The sequence below is a fragment of the Acomys russatus genome, chromosome 7 (assembly GCF_903995435.1).
Source record: "Acomys russatus chromosome 7, mAcoRus1.1, whole genome shotgun sequence".
Classification (NCBI taxonomy): domain Eukaryota; kingdom Metazoa; phylum Chordata; class Mammalia; order Rodentia; family Muridae; genus Acomys; species Acomys russatus.
This window is the reverse complement of record NC_067143.1, coordinates 28385045-28395999: the sequence shown is the minus strand read 5'-3', so window position 1 is coordinate 28395999 and position 10955 is coordinate 28385045. Positions and strand designations below refer to the sequence as shown.

Sequence of the window (10955 nt, the reverse complement as noted above, 5' to 3'; positions counted from 1 at the left end):
TTTTCTTGACCTGACACTTGCTCTATACCAGTCAGGTCTTGAACTCAGAGATCTGCTTGCCTCTGTTTTCTGGGATTAAAGGGATGTCTCTATTTCACCTGGATAAAATATACCTAGAAGGTCCTCTTGCCAGACCAGCCCTGTTCTGAATTAAAATTCCTCTACAGCACACCTTTGCTTCTTGCTTGTTATTTTATAGAGTAATTTCCCACCATGATCATGCCCATGCGTTTGGTGTCAGCTTCTTCTCGTTGTTTTCTTGGTCTGACAGCCTTCATACTGCTCTCTCCACTGTCACTCATACACCAGGGACCCCTAAATGCTGCACTTGGCTCAGGCATTTGGAATGGGGGCTTAGTTGCTGCCAGCCTGAAGGACTAGCCGAAGTGGCGTTGGAGACTTTTAGAACATTTAGGGTGTTGAGATGTCTCTTTGCTAGGTATTTAGGCTCCCCGAAGAGTCAATTCGGAGAAGCAACAAACACCCTTGAGTTGACTCGAAGTCCGCAGCTCTCACTGAGGTTTTTCTGGAGAGATTTTCTGCCTCTGCTCCCAGCCCATGCCCAGATTTGTCAGAAAGATTTGTCAGAATTTTGCCCAGACTTATTGATTCTTGGAAACTACAGAAAATATCCAAGTTGCCAGGAACACTGTTCTGTTGGGAGGATGCCCATTTCCAAGCGCAGTTCTCCATCCCCAGGACAGTTCTTGGTGGGGAACTCCATGTCCTTGACCCCTTGGCCCTGGCAGAAAGAGGGTCTGTTCATGGCTGTGATGATACACTGAGTTTAGAGATTTGGTTTCCTAGGGAAAATGGTGCTTTGTCTTACATTTGCTTTGTTGAAGAACAAGGAGGAAGGGAAAGATGCTAAGGGCCAAGAGGTGGCCTGCAGGATGCGAGCTGGGATGCAGGGCTTCTCAGCCTTTGCCACTTGGGCTGGCAGAAGTCTTGGAGACCAAGTCAGGACAGGGGAATAGGAGAGAGAACACAGGGAACAGGGAACCAAAATGAAAGCAAAACCAAAACAACAATAAGCCACAGCCGGTGGGGACGTCAGCGCGTCTGGGCGCGGCAGACGCTGGGCCTGCCAGAAGGACTCGGTGGTCGTGCCACGTGGGCTCAATGAGGCACCTCGCGGCGTCCTGCCGCACAGATCTGCTCAGGATATCGTATATGCTTCCGCATCTGCATAACGGCTGGCAAGTAGACCAGGCCATCCTTTTCGAGGAGGACCGCATGGTTGTCATTCATTTTAGACACGATTGGGACCCCACTTGCGTGAAGATGGACGAGGTTCTGTACAACATGGCAGAAAAGGTTAAAAACTCTGCAGTTATTTATCTTGTGGACATTACAGAAGTCCCTGACTTCAACAAGATGTATGAGTTGTACAACCCTGTACTGTCATGTTTTTCCTCAGAAACAAACACATCATGATTGACTTGACTTGGGCACTGTCAACAAGAACAAGATCAACTGGGCCATGGAGGACAAACGAGATGGTGGACATCACAAAGACCGTGTACCGTGGTGCCCGCAAAGCCCGGGGGCTGGTGGTGTCTCCCAAGGACTACTCTGCAAAGTACAGATACTGAGCACTGTCCTCACAGGCTGTGCCCGGAGCACTGGGAGCCTCTCCATGTAGAAATACTCAGATCTTCCCAGCCTTTCAAAGAGCCTGCAATGGGCCATGGCTGTAGGGCTGGTAGGGTCCTTGAGCTGAGGGTTCCAGGGCCTTAGCTAGCCTAAGCAAATAAACATGGTGAAGGAACAGTTTTTTTTTTTTTAAAGCCACAGCCACAAGGAAGCCCTGTGTGCCCTCTTGGGGTACTGTTACATCACATACAGGATGAACATTATTAATTCCCCAAATCTGGAATTCCCTTAAGGACCACAAGTGAAAAATTCCACGACAAAAAAAAAAAAAAAAAAAAAAAAAAAAAAAAAAAAAAAAAAAAAGAAAGAAAGAAAGAAAGAAAGAAAAGAAAAATTCCACACCATAAAACCTTATTTCATTCACCTTCAGAGTATGCATAAGGCATACATGAAATATACATAAAAATTTCCAGTTCACTTGGGTCTCATCTCCAAGGTATCTTATTTTAGGTATACAAAGAATCTCAACTCAGAGTGACAACCACAAAGGGACCTCCCTCAATACAGAAGGAGCTTTTGTGGGAAGGCCTTTAAGCTCCTTGGTCCCAGGGTGCAAGGATCTAACTTGAATGGGGTGGGGGGAGTTAGTTCACATATAGGAGGGAGGAAACCAGTGGCTGATGGGTTGATACAGGGCGGGACTCATCTGATTTCTCACCTCCCTCCATGTAATAACACAGTATCCTTGGGCTGCACTTGTGACATGGGCACCCAAGAGTGCTTTTCATAGGTTCTCCAAGACCTTAGTGAGATAAAGCAGCTAAGGAGCTTAATGCCATGTCTCCTCGTCCTCAGAGATGTGCAACAAAGGGTGGAGAAGCTGATGCCTCACTTTCGTGTTCCTGAAGGATTCCGCCTGGACGTTCTTGTCCTTTGAGTAAATGGTTTGAATCCCTTTGGGATGAATGTACAAAGATGTGGCCACAGTCCCTGACTTGGAATAGCCTCACAATTTTAACCTAAAGGATCACCAAGTAGTATTTTTATGTTTGTACGTTTTGGACACAGTAGTAAATCTTGCCACTTTGACTAAGTGAGGAAGGGCCAATTTGTAGAGCACATTTCAAAGGCAATTAGTTTGAGTATATCCCATCACAAGGAACTTGATGGATGCAGATTTGAGTGGAGTTGGATTTAATCTCCTTAAATGCATACTATAGTTGAAACTAAGTTAAGGAGTGTTACCTGGTAAGGAGAGTCTTCGTGAGACCCAGTTAAGTATGACTATAAGGAATGATTGTTGGTCCTTGACAGTTGAAATCCTCCCAGAGTACTCAGAAGTGTTTAAAACGGTTTGTCTTTTCAAGAACCTTGAAAAAGTTTCCTAAGTGATTTTGCTGACATAGTTAATACGCAGTTAGAACAATAGCCACAGAACATCCTTAAATTGTGCTGGAGTAAAGGTCAGCGCCAACTCCCCCCAGCCCTTTGTCATGTGAAATGCAGGTACCCCCTCAAAGATCTGACTAGGAGTGAGCTGGGGAATTCTTTTTTTAAAAAATATATTTTATTAACTTATTCATATTAAATCTAAATTGTTATCCCATCTCTTGTATCCTCCCATTCCTCCCTCCTTCCCATTTTTCCCTTACTCCCCTCCCCTATGACTGTGACTGAGGGGGACCTCTTCCCCCTGTATATGCTCAAAGGGTATCAAGCCTCTTCTTGGTAGCCTGCTATCCTTCCTCTGAGTGCCACCAGGCCTCCCCATCCAGGAGATGTGGTCAAATACGGGGCACCAGAGTTCGTGTGAAAGTCAGACCCCACTCTCCACTCAACTGTGAAGAATGTCCTGTCTGTTGGGTAGATCTGGCTAGGGGTTCGAAGTTTACTGCATGTATTGTCCTTGGCTGGTGCCATAATTCTTAATAATATTTACTCCAAGCATCTCCCCACCTCCTGTTTCGGATGACTCCATTTGTCCTATGAAACTGTCTTCTGTCATACCTCAATGTGGTCATCTTGATTCTGAACATGAAGCTAGGGGTTTATGGCCTTTCAAGACCACTGTTCTCAGCAACTTAGTGTGAGTGTCATGTCTGTGGATACATGGACCTTCTGGACTGGACCAAAGTAACTACAGGGGGGTGTTGTGCTGGCATTTAGCATCCAAGTGTGCATTCCATTACAAACAGCTTTCTTGCGACAGCTTATTGAAATACACAGAAAGTGAGAATAAAGAGCAGAGAGGGAGATTTGGGGTGGACTGTGGGATGTGTGAAAGTGTGGCTCTGGGAACCTTCTAGAAATCTCCTAGGCTGCAGTCAGGACTGTGGCCTGTCTGTGTCTTTGCTTCCAGAATTTCATGCTTGTCTCTTTGCTGGACATGAGTCAGGTTTGCTGGGCTCGGGCTGAAGATTTCAGATCCCTGTGCCACTCAGCTGCCCAAATGCACAGAAGCCTTGCCAACCTCCTGGGGAAATTCTGCGCTCCTCTGCAGCTGGGTTCTCTCTGTCAGCAGGGTAGTGGCTGGGGGAGGAGGCCCTGCCATAGCTGGGAGTAACCTGATTCTAGTGATGTGACTATAACCATTGTGAAAGCGTGGAAGGGGGGAGGGGAGGATTAAAGGTAGGTTTGAATTTGCCTTGCCTTCAACCGATTGTATTCTTAGGGGAAGATACTCAAAGAGGGGAGACCACAATGGGGTATCCCAGACTTCCAACACAGACATCCTCTGAGAATTTGACCACAAATTCTGCATTTTCTGGTTCTTCCCAGACTAAGTATTTCAGATACCCTAGAGCTGGGGCCCAGCAGCCATGCTTTAAAAAAATCTTCTGGATGATTCTGTAGCAGAAGATGTCCTGCACCCAAGTGCAGAAGTGTGAATGTTGGGTGATAGATGTGGTGGATAGCAGAAGATAGCCACGAATTCCTCCCACCTATAGCATCACTGTTTGTAACAGGACCTGGAAGTTCCTCCCCTCGAGAAAAGAAGTCTGCACCTCTACCTTTTGAATTTGGCCTTTAACCATCTGTTGACCTCAGCAAATATAATGCGAACAAGAGGCTTATGAAATATTCATGTATCAAGGCATGCCCTCTTGTTGCTCTTGGGCGTCCTGGATCATGGCCACGTGAATGACACAGGCCCACCTGCTGGGTGCTGAGTTCACCTTCACCACTTGAGCCGATGTCAGTACAATGCCAAATTTATGGGTGAGACTATTTTAGCTCAGTATTTAGCCATGGGTTGAGCCCACACAGTCCAGAGGAACTACCCAGTTCATACCCAGAATCATGATGAATAGCCCTGTTTAGTTCCCGAGTTGTGAGTGACTTGGCACAATGTTAAGCAATATGTGAGAATCCTGTCAAACTTCTCTTTTGTGGGATACTTTTCTTTGGAACTCATTGCTGGGTAGAAGCAAGTAATGAGGGTTTTAGGGTCATGACTTGTTAGGTTCAGAGTCTCCCTTACACACTCCCCAGCTGGGATTTGTTAGCTTTCTGCTCGTCTCATCTGTGGAGTGGGCAGTTGGAGTCCTGACCTCTTAGAGTGGTTATGAGGGCTAAGGGAGCTGATGAGATGACAGCTCTTTGCACCATATCTGGCTGACAGTAGACACTCAACGTTTCCTTTAAAATGCTTGTTTGTTTGTTTGTTTATTTATTTATGTGTAGTGTGTGTGTGTGTGTGTGTGTGTGTGTGTGTGTGTGTGTGTGTGTGTGTGTTTCCTTCTACCACATTGGTCCTGGGGGATTGAGCTCAGGTTGTCAGACTTGATGGCAAGCAACTTTACCCATTGTCCTCTAACTGGTCCATCAGCAGTGATCTTCCCCATGCGGCTGTGGACACGGTCATGCTTTTCACCGCCTGGTAGACATTTGAGGATGTTGGCTTTGCTGTGGGTCAGGGTTAGGTTATGCAAATCCTGTTGTGTTCTGTTACTCCCTCACATTTTACCTTGGAATGACGCGTTTAATGAAGGAAATGAATAGTGAAGTCAGCTTATAACGGGGTTGAGGGAGGGACTGCGGCAGAGAAAGGAAGGCTGGATCAACAGGCTGGAGAGAAACTTCTCCAGCTACCCAGAAGTCAAAGACAGAATAATGTTTGTATGCTCTCGTCATCCCTTAGAAGAGGGAGCTAGGCCCAGCAGGGGACATTCTGATGGCTCTGAGAACACCAAATGTGTTTCCCAGATGTTTCTTCTCCGATACTCTCCCCGCCCCTTCCTTCCTTACAGAGCTGCCATCTTTCTATCAAGAATCAGGGGACAGTGAATTGCAACTTTCCCCCCTAACGTGCTAAAATCCAAAAACCTTATCACAAGGTCCAGAATAATGGCAGAGCCCGGAAACATGGCTGTGACTTGAAGAGACGTTGTCAATCAAATGCGCTTGTGTGGAACTTTCCAAAGATGCCGCGTAAAAGCTCTCTGGTGGGAAAAGAGTTTTTATCCCCTTTTTCTTCCCCACCTGAGTGGCCCACTCAATGCTCTCATGCTGGCCCCTTGGCCATTTTGAATGTTGTGGTCACCTCCCTAGTAAAGAGATGTTAAATAATGCCAACTTATAAGACAATGTGACAAAATGATGTCCAAAGGATGGCAGGTAGAGGAGGCTAGACTCAACAACAGCACCTTGTGTGTAGTGTAGCTTTTTACAAACTAAGAACTTGCTCTCTAAGCGTTCAATACAAAATGGGAGCCCAATGATGTGGCTCAGGTGGCAGAGTGCTTGATTAGTGTGCACAGAACCCTAGGTCACATCCCAATACCACATAAAATTGAATATGACACGTACCTTGATTTCCTACATAGTGAGTTCCAAGCCATCCTGGGCTACATGATGTCCTATCTCAAAACAACAGCCACAACACAAATCAAAACATAAAAACAAAATAAAATAAAATGGACCTTGAAACATAGGAATTTTTCTGGTCCTCACCAGTCTCAGATCTGGGAAACACATTTGGTGTTCTCAGAGCCATCAGAATGTCCCCTGCTGGTCCTAGCTTCCTCTTCTAAGGGATGATGAAAACATACAAACATTATTCTGTTGATCCAGCCTTCCTTTCTCTGCTGCAGCCCCTCCCTCAACCCCATTATATGCTGAACATCTAGGCTGTTTTCGATTTCTGATTATTATGAACAGAGGAGCAATGAATATGGCCGAGCAAGTGTGTCTGTAGTTGGATGTATGGGCTTTGGGTATATGCCCAAGAGCAGTATGGCTGGATCTTGAGTCAGATTTATTCTCAGCTTCCTGAGAAACGGACATATTGTACTGGTGATCGTACTAGGTTTCCCGCCATGCTTACTCAACATCCTCGCCACCACGAGCTGTCATTTGTTTGATTGATCTTGGCTGTTCTGTCTGTTATAAGATCAAGTTAAACAATGCCAACTTATAAGACAATGTGACAAATGATGTCCAAAGGATGGCAGGTAGAGGAGGCTAGACTCAACAACAGCGCCTTGTGTGTAGTGTAGCTTTTTACAAACTAAGAGCTTGCTCTCTAAGAGTGCAATACAAAATGGGAGCCCAATGATGTGGCTCAGGTGGCAGAGTGCTTGATTAGTGTGCACAGAACCCTAGGTCACATCCCAATACCACATAAAATTGAATATGACACGTACCTTGATTTCCTACATAGTGAGTTCCAAGCCATCCTGGGCTACATGATGTCCTATCTCAAAACAACAGCCACAACACAAATCAAAACGTAAAAACAAAATGAAATAAAATGGACCTTGAAACATAGGAATTTTTCTGGTCCTCACCAGTCTCAGATTCAGCAGTCCTAGGACCCTGAAGGATTTCAGGCTGTCTTATTAGACAGATGCTGTGCATTTGTCCAATAGCAGCGTGGTTGGATCTTGAGATAGATTTATTCTCAGCTTCCCGAGAAACTGACGTTGTGAAACTCGTGATTATGCTAGGTTTCCCGCCATGCTTACTCAACATCCTCAGCAACATGGGGTGTCATTTGTTTTATTGATCTTGGCCGTTCTGTCTGGTATAAGATGACGTTAGAAAATGCCAACTTATAAGACAATGTGATGTCCAAAGGATGTTGTGCATGAGACCAAGCAGACACATAGATAGATCTTCTGCCAGGCAGATAGATCTGCAGGACCCCAGCTCTCATGAACAATCAACTGTGGTACTGGAACTTCCTGCCCCAGACTTGTTCTGTCAAGCCTGAAGCCAGTCATATGCAGTAGACTTCCAGGGTCTTCCAGTCCTTCCTGCTAATGGTCAGCCTGCCTCCAGACTTAGGCTTTCTACTTTCTCTACTGGTGAGAACCCCAAGTAGAAAGGTGCATCTTACTTGTCCCCTATTTGGGGAGTGGATTCAATTTTCTAACCCTCTCTCATGTGAAAGCTGCATTTTTCTTCCAGAGTAGATGGGCTCCTCAGACAGAAAGTCTTTGTGTTTCTTGATTGCAGGGCTCCAAATGGACCTAGGCTACACCCCTTATAACATTCTAGAAATATAGCAGAGTTAGTGAGGGAAAAATTTACACAGGCTTGGTCCCATTTAAACCAAACTGTCGGGAGCTGGGCTTCCGAATTTTTTGGCACACCCCCTGTTACACTGCCAGAGCTGAGAGCCACAGCCTTAGATCAGTGGCAAACATTCATATACATGGGGAGTGTTTAGATAAGATAAAAATGTTTACACACAGGCTTTTAAAGACAATTTAAAATCAAAATACAGTTTTTATTCACACAGGATCGTTCATTCACCCATCATTACTTTGATTATGCTCAGCCATGTACGACACAAAGGCAATAAAGGGATGGAGTTAACATTCCAGTAGCTTCGCGCCTGCTGGTGGAGACTTAGAAAATGATCCACACATAGCATTTGAAACTGTGGTTAGGGCTGGAGAGATGGCTCAGCGGTTAAGAGCAGTGACTGACTGCTCTTCCAGAGGTCCTGAGTTCAATTCCCAGCAACCACATGGTGGCTCACAACCATCTGGAATGTGATCTGATGTGCATGGTATACATAATAAATAAACCACAACCACAACAACAACAACAACCTGTGGTTAATGTCAAAGATGTAGGAAGGAATATGCTGAAAGAACAGTACCACTCCAAGAGTTAAGCAAAGATGGCATGGGGTCAGGGAACAATTTCTCAAGGAAGAGCCGTGCACAGAGATGGGAGAGATGGCTAGGAGTTCCCAGGAGAAGGAGTGTAAGTAGAGTGATGTAGGCAGAGTGAGTGAACAGAGTCTGCGACCACTGGAGACAAGAGGGCCTTGTGGTCTTTAGCAAGTCTTGCAAAAGGCCCATTCTACCTGCATCAGGACCCAAATGGGAAAGTATCTGGAGATGAGGCCCAAGACTAAGCCAGGGGCCATTATCCAGGTAATTTGTGACCCCATCTTGAGCTGCAGAAGAACTCTCGAGGGACAACAGGGGTAAAACGGCAGCCCAGAGCCCCCACTCTGTGCTGGGTCTGGGAGAACGGAGCCACAGAGGCATGGGCACAAGCAGATAGCTACTTGGAGGCAGCTGAAATAGCCCAGGTGAAAGGGTTGCTGTGGGAGGAGTTTGAGAACGCTATAGAAAGAAAATGAAGCCAAAGACTGGAATTGGGCCTGGGACTGAGACATGGAGTTAGTCATGCCTTCCTGAGCTTCGAGTCAAGCCTTTTCTGGGTGCTGAGTCATGGGCTGAGTGCTGAGCCATGGCTTCCTGGCCACTGAGTCATGCAGACACCAGTTACTGAGATAGAAGCTCCAGGGAGCAGCAGAGCTGAGGTGGCAAGGTGTGTGTGTGTGTGCGTGTGTGCGTGCGTGTGTGCGTACGTGCGTGCATGCATGTGTGTGTGTCTGTGTGTGTGTGTGTGTGTGTGTATGTGTGTGCATGAATATGCATTTGTGTGTCTGAGATGTATGCATATTACTTTAAGTAAAAGTGAAAAAATAGATTTTAATAGATCCTTTTTCTTTATGTAGTCCTGAAGTATCTAATATTTTTGACACAATGAGGGGAATGAGGTGACAGATGCCTTTAAAATTTTTTGATAAATATTTGTGTGGATATTTAATATGCATAACATGTCATTTTTATATGTATGTATTATAGCATGGCTCACTCAAGTTAACTTATGTTATAACTCATAGACATATTTTTATTTTGAGGGGTAAGAAAACTCAGACATGATGCTGTTAACTACAGTCACTGCATTGGACAATAGACATCTTAAACCTACCATTTCTAGGTACTGTGGGGTACTGAATCTGGTACATGGGCACAACGGCTGTGATGTCTTTCCCTGTCCATGCCTGTGGGCTTTTTTTTTTCACACTGGGTGGGCAGGGTAGAACCAGTTGAGCTGTACCAGCTTGGCACAGTCCCAACATTGCCGTGGAAGATTGTTCCTGTTCTATTTCTATGAAGAGACAACATAACCAAGGCAACTCTTATAAAAGGAAGGATTTAACTGGGGGCTTGCTTACAATTTTAAGGAGTTAGTCCATCATTATCATAGGAGGAAGCAGACAGGCATGGCGCTGGAACAGTAACAAAGAACTTTACCATCTGATCCACAGGCAGCAGGCAGAACGACATTGGATCTAGGGTGGGCATTTGTGTCTCCCAGCAACACATGTCCTCCAACAAGGTCACACCTACTCCAACAAGGCCATACTTCCTGATCCTTCTGAACAGTGTCATTAACTGGGCACTAAGCACTTAAACATATGAGCCTACAATGGTCATTCTCATTCAAACCACCATGTGGATTGAGGGCACATTTTTAGCAGCTTCTACCAATAGAACTGCAGGTTTTGATGGCTCAGACCCCAAGGGGATCTGTATCTAATGGACATTAGGTATTCAGAGTGTCCCGTGCCTATCCAAAAAAAGACTCTCTTCTTCTTCTTCTTCTTCTTCTTCTTCTTCTTCTTCTTCTTCTTCTTCTTCTTCTTCTTCTTCTTCTTCTTCTTCTTCTTTTCTCTCTCTCTCTCTCTCTCTCTCTCTCTCTCTCTCTCTCTCTCTCTCTCTCTCTCATATTCTCTGTTCTGTCTCTCTCTGTCTCTATCTGTCTGTCTGTCTGTCTCTCTGTCTCCCTCCCTCCTCTTCTCCCTTTCCATCTCCCTCTCTGTCACTCTCATATAAACTGGAAGGCAGAGTATAGATTCATATGGAGTCTAGACAGTCTTGAACTTGCCCTTGAGCTCAAGCTCCTTATATCTCAGGTGGCTTGGGAGCTGGCTCCCTGGGTCAATCTCGGCTTTCCTCACTTTGTTTCTTTCCTCTAGGCTGCTAATCTAAAACTCCATGCAGGGAGGGCTAGGCAAAGTCTAATGATGAATGGAATTCATTCAT

The 10955-nt window shown here is 45.4% G+C and overlaps 1 pseudogene; it reads left to right on the top strand.

The window, feature by feature from the left end:
* The first annotated feature begins 1122 nt into the window (after positions 1-1122).
* LOC127191927 (thioredoxin-like protein 4A) lies at positions 1123-1595 on the top strand (annotated as a pseudogene).
* Positions 1596-10955: the final 9360 nt, after the last annotated feature.